The 6,051-nt window shown below is 53.7% G+C and overlaps 1 long non-coding RNA gene across 1 annotated transcript; it reads left to right on the top strand.

Moving 5' to 3' along the window:
* Positions 1-775: 775 nt before the first annotated feature.
* LOC120234116 lies at positions 776-1,698 on the top strand. Its single transcript, XR_005528994.1, has 2 exons — positions 776-1,104; positions 1,415-1,698. It is a non-coding gene; the product is annotated as an uncharacterized LOC120234116 (long non-coding RNA).
* The last annotated feature ends 4,353 nt before the right edge of the window (positions 1,699-6,051 follow it).

The following is a 6,051-nucleotide window of genomic DNA, read 5'->3' as shown; positions in this document are numbered from 1 at the left end:
CGGGGAAAGTCACCTGTCTGTCGTCGGAGGCCACAGCACTGTGCTGGGCCTGGGTTGTGGGACGGAGCTTCGTCTTGATCCTCAGAGCGATCGTAAAATACTAACTAGCTCATTTTAAGCAGGCTGCTGTGGATGATTGAGGGAACTGCATAGAGGGAAGGAAAGTGAATATTTAGGGGCACCTGGGTGGCTCAGTTGGCTAACCGTCTGTCTGTGGCTTGAGTCATGATCTCACAGTTCATGAGATCGAGCCCTGCTATGGGCTCTGTGCTGACAGCTCAGAGCCTGGAGCCTCCTTTGGATTCTGTGTCTCTGGCTTTCTCTGCCCCTGCTCCACTTGTGCTCTGTCTCTTTCTCTCAAAAATAAATAAATATTGAAAAAGAAAAAGAAAAGAAATTGAATATTTAGTCAGGAGGCCAGGCCACAGGGAGATTTGGATGAGGAAGTGGGGGAGAAGTGGGAGGATCTAGGGAGTATTTCGAACTTGGACTTGGAGGACTTGATAATGGGGTGCAGGTGAAGAGCGGCCCTGGGATTCTGGAGGGTGCACGTCCCTCTGTCGCTGCCCCTACAACACACCACCTGTTACCGTCCCTCCCACCCCGAACTGCAATGTCATCCAGCTGGGGATCTTGGCTTGTGCTCACATCCGGGTATCTTAGGCAAACTTGGTGCATCTCCGCTCCCGGCCTGGCGGCCCTGCAGCCCTGAAATTCTCCAGTAGGTGGCAGCACACGAAAACCGAACCGGCCACTTCTTCCGGGATGTGAACTTTGGTTTCCTCCGCAGCCTGCTGACTCCGCGTGGTCAGCTTCCCCCGCCGCGGTCCCGATTCCCAGAGAAGCCCTTCCTTCTCCCGCCTTTCTGAGCGGCCTCCGTGCAGGGGGTGACTTACCCAGGGAACTTTTCATGTGAGGCCACGGCCTGGAGCCTCTTTATTTGGGGCTGCCGGGGCTTTCCCCAGGCTGTTGTCCCCCTTCCCGGCCTTTCACAAAGCGCGCTTCTCTCCTCCGATGCGCAGCCTGGGCACCCGGACCGCATCCGTGCGAGCCTGCCGGGTCAGGTCAGCGGGAGATGGGCAAAGCCCAGGCCTGAGTCAGAAGGTGGGTTTGGGTCTAGGAAAGGGGCTTGGGGTGAGCCTGGTTCTGAAAAGCTCAAAGCCTCCCCTGGGAGAGGTGAGCCACGGGGCTGCGGCCTCCTCCCTGGGTAAGGGAAGAGTGGACTTGGGGGGAGGAGGAAGGGGATGAGCTGGATGAAAAGTACAAGAACAGTGACCTAGTGAGGGATGCAGGAAGTTGAAGGTCAATTTAGGGGACCCAGTGCCAGGAGGGAAAGGATTTTCACTACCTCCGTTTTGACTTCAGTCTGTGCTTTCTGATTGCATTCGTTTTTCCCGCTTCTCTCTTAACTCAGGCAAACACGAGGCAGGCGAAGCACCCCCCCCCCCCATGGGAACTGAAAGCACCCCTTCCGCAGTGGGGACTGCCCTGAGCCCGCAGGAGCCTGCGAGCCTGACCCCAAGGCAACGATCCACCTGCCATTCACTGCCCACCCGCTTGGCCCACCGACCTCTGTCCCACACTCGCCTTGTATGAACTTGGTCGTATTTTCAGCACTTTGGAGACCGTCTTTGAGCCGCTAGTCCATTGTCTAGTGGTGCCCTCGTGGAAATAAATTCCTTTCCTGTCTTCCCATCATCCATCTCTCTGCCTTTGACTTTGTGAGCGGCCAGAGGCCAAACCTGGTCTGTCCAAGACACCGGAGCTAGGGGCTCTCATCCCCGGCGCCCTGGCCACAGGAGGAACACAGGCCAGAATCCAGAACCATCTTACCCGATGCTGGGGATTCGTTTCTAGACTAGTGTAGGGGTCTGCGGCCATATGTGACATCAGGACTTCGTCCCCTGTTCAGAGCCTTTGTCACTGACGGAACGCTGTGGGAAGGGCTTCACCCTGTAGGAGAAACAGCCAGAGCCGCCATCCCCGCTCGTGTTCTCTGCCGGACGCCCACCGTGTGACCCCTTTTAACCTCTCCTCTCTTGTCCCCACCCCTCCTGCTTCTATTCCTCGCCTCTTCTGACCTCGATCTTTGGAGAGTGGTTCCCAATTTCAGGAGCCTCGTTATCCCCAGACCGCACACGGACTCCGTCAGCCTCCGACTGATTTCCTGAAGCACCGCGGTCTCATTGCGTAACTTTATTACTATGATCTTATTGCAGTTCAATGTCTCAGGTCTTGTATTAGTAGTATCGATCTATTTTTTTCTATGTTAATGCTTGTTGTCAGTTCAATTCAACAAGTGCATGTTGAAGGCCCACTTGGGGGACGGCCGATCCACCCCGTATTCCAAATGTGCTATTCTGGGAAAGTACTGTGTTCATCTGTTATCTGTCACTTGCTCCTTAGGTTGGAATGCTTGTGCTCCTGGGTCACCCCGAACTGATCTTAGGTAGTAGCCCCGGCCAGGACGGCCTGATGGCGTTTCTGCCGTGAGTCTGTGGGCAGACGTGCCCGGCCCAGTCTCTGCCGTTCTTTGTACGACACGCAGGCCAGATACCCACACGACCTGCGTTGCTCAGGGGCATCAGTCTGTGCTGCACGCCTGCATCTTTTCCGCTCGTTGCCTCTATTGCCTGAGATACGCCTTGGCCTGTGGTCATCTGGCCGCTTCCCAGCGTTTATCAGGATTCGTGATCACTGTCACCTCTTCCAGGAAGTCTGCTCTGGTTGCCCAGATGGTGTCTGGCATGTGCCGAGCTCTGTGCTAGACATGGGGGGGTCCCGAGTTAAGGAAATCATAGTCCAGGACCTCAAAGTGCACTCTGGCTTGGGGACGGGGCAGCATGGGAAGTGCTATGATAGAGGTAAGCACCCGGATGGGGCCCAGAGAGGGTGACACAGAGGAAGCGGCGGAGGGAAGCATGTCCCAGATAAGGATTTCTGGTGAGAGGAAGTGCCAGTGTGGCACATTTGAGCCACTGCTGGTCACTCAAAGGACAAAGCCAGGAAGTGATAAGAGAGAACATTTGACCAGATCAGAAAGGGCCAGGCCATGGATTTGTGGATTTGGTCATTCTAACAACTTTGGGCTTTATCCTGAAGACACCGGGCAGCCCCCACTCTCCCGGGAAGGATTTTAAACAGGGGAGGATGGGATCACACTGGCATTTTAAAGACTTAGCTCTGGGGTCACCTGGGTGGCTCGGTTGGTTAAGTGTCTGACTCTTGATCTCAGCTCAGCTCTTGATCTCAGGGTCGTGTGAGTTCAAGTCCCACACTGGGCTCCACGCTGGGCGTGAAGCCTAAAAAAAGAGAGTTAACTATGGCTGGAGTGCGAACAGTAAGTCAGAGGGAAGGGGGCAGGAGGCAGGGAGGTGGCCCTGGCCTGAACCCAGATGACAGTGTCAGGACCGAGGGAGAGAATGGGGGAGGGTCAGGACATGCCAAGGGGCTACGGTCGCTGGCGCTGAGAAGAGCACCATCCAGCCTCCACCTGTGACCCAGGCGGACGGTGGTCATTTGCTGACATGGTGTTCTCCAGCGGGTGTCAGGTTTGGTGGGGTGTCAAGATTGAGTTCAAGGTTCTCTGGCATCTTCAGATGGAGATGTCCAGTGGGCGGCTGGCTGTGCAACTCTAGAGTGCGTGCAAGTGACTGGAATCCCATACCCTCCAGGACGGCTAGTCTCAAAAAACCAGAAAGTGGCGAGTGTTGGCAGGGATTGGAGAGGTTGAGACTTTTGCACACTCCTGGGGGGAATGTGAGATGGTGGGAAACAGTGTGGCAGGTTCTCAAAAAATTAAAAACGGAATTATCATACGGGGGCACCTGGGTGGCTCAATCGGTTAAGCATCTGACTTTTTTTTTTTTTTTTACTTTTTAATGTTTATTTTATTTTGAGAGACATGGAGAGACAGAAAGCCAGAGATTATTTGAGTCAATTCCTACGTTTGTTTTTGATGAGCACTAGTGGGAGGGGCGATTCACATATGCTTTTATTTATTTATTTAATTTTATTTTTTTTACTTTTTAAATGTTTATTTATTTTTGAGAGACATGGAGAGACAGAGAGAGACAGAGCATGAGCAGGGGAGGGGCAGAGAGAGAGAGGGAGACAGAATCTGAAGCAGGCTCCAGGCTCTGAGCTGTCAGCAGAGCCCAATGCAAGGCTTGAACTCATGAGCCGTGAGATCATGACCTGAGTGGAAGTTGGACGCTCAACCCAGTGAGCCACCCAGGTGCCCGACTCTTGATTTCAGCTCAGGTCATGATGTCATGAGTCGAGGGATCAATCCCCACGCCGGGCTCTGCACTGACAGTGTGGAGCCTGCTTGGGATTCTCTCTCTCCCTCTCACTCTGCCACTCCCCTGCTTGCACGCTCTCTCTCAAAACTAAATAAACCTTAAAAAAAAACCCAACCCAGAATTATCATACACTATAGCAGTTCTACTGCTGGGCATTTGTCCCAAGGAATCGAAAACAGGGTCTTGGAAAGATACTTGTACCCTCATCTTCACAGCTGTACTGTTCAAATAGCCGAGAAGTGTAAGTAACACAAGTATCCAAGGACGGACGAACATATCAACAAAATGCAGCCTGTCTGTGTGTATACATATACAATGCAGCCTGGAAAAGGATGGAAATTCCACCACCTGCCACGACATAGAGGAACCTGGGGGGCATTATGCTGAGTGAAATAAACATTCACAAAAGGACCAACGCTGTGCGATTCCTCTTATATGAGGTGTCCAACTCACAGACACAGAAATTCGAATGGTGGCTGCCAGGATCAGGGGGAAGGAAGACCGGAGGGCTATTGTTCAACAGGCACAGAGCTCCAATTTTGCGAGATGAAAGCGTTCTGGAGACAGATGGTGGTGATGTTTGCCCAACAGTGCGAATGTGTTTCGTGCCGCTGAAATGTACACTTAAAAAAGCCCCTAAAATGGTTCTGATGGTACATTTATGTTTCATGTATTTTAGCACGTTGGGTGGAAAAGGGGCATTTGAGCCATAGATAGGGATTTGGGAATTTTTCGACCATGTGAATGGCGACTGAATTTGTGATTTCAGCTGGACGGGGAGCGAAGAGGGAAGCAATCAGCTGCGGGATGGGCAGAGAAAATGGTGGAAAGGGGTCTGGGCAGTAGCAGCCAGATTCATAGGAGGGAAACTGGAAAGGAGTGGATGTGGGGAGAGGAGAGCAGGTCACAAGCCAGTGACAAGGGTGACTTGTGGCCTCCCCGAAGGCACCTGCTGAGGATGGAATCCAGATTGGGATGAGGGTCCGGGCCCTGTGGGCTGAGGGAGCAGAGGAAAGTGTAGCTCCTAGAAACTTGGCTCTCCCGGGCGGGGAGGGAGGCGGTGGCCCGGCAGGTACCGCAGCTGCCCTAAGTTGACGACAAGATCACTGGCTTTGCAGCTTGCTCCAATTTCATGCTCACTCAGCATCCTTCTGTGTCTATCCAGGTTCCAAAGCCCACGTGGACATATGGCCTTCCAGACAGGGCCACTCTGGCTTAAGAAGCTGGCATTCGAGCTCTTGAGAATGAGGTTGGCTCCCGGATTCCAAACAGCTCAGGCAAGATCAAGGTTGCGGAATTGCTGCGCTCAAGGTGCTGGATCGCACGGTGGTCTCTGCTGTCCCTCCTGAGCTGCCCTCTCCGCCCACAGTGCTGTCTGTCTGTCACGTGCAACTTCCTCTGAGACGCAGTTTGGGCTTCACTCCAGAAAGCCTTCCCCTCCAGCCCCAGGCTGGTTACGGGCTCCCCCCCTGCACCCTTCCTCGGGATCCCATGCTCTGGAACGTGTGCCGGCCACACGGTGTGTGGTGATTTGCTTCTTTCCCCACTGAGCTTGGCTGGCCCCAGAATGTCCTGATCCCAGCATATGGCGGGTGCTCCCTAAGCGTGTATCCACCTGACGAGTGACTCTTGAAGGAAGACTGGGCTGGAACTGTCCAGTGGGTCAGAGGACAGGAAATCCCTCCTTGGAGAGCAGGATTTATCTAACGCCAGGTGGGCTGGCCGCACGGAAAGAAGGACCCTGCCC

Source organism: Hyaena hyaena, unplaced genomic scaffold (assembly GCF_003009895.1).
Source record: "Hyaena hyaena isolate Hyena2069 unplaced genomic scaffold, ASM300989v1 scaffold_103, whole genome shotgun sequence".
Classification (NCBI taxonomy): domain Eukaryota; kingdom Metazoa; phylum Chordata; class Mammalia; order Carnivora; family Hyaenidae; genus Hyaena; species Hyaena hyaena.
Note: the sequence above shows the minus strand (reverse complement) of the source record. Positions and strands in the feature narration are given on the sequence as shown.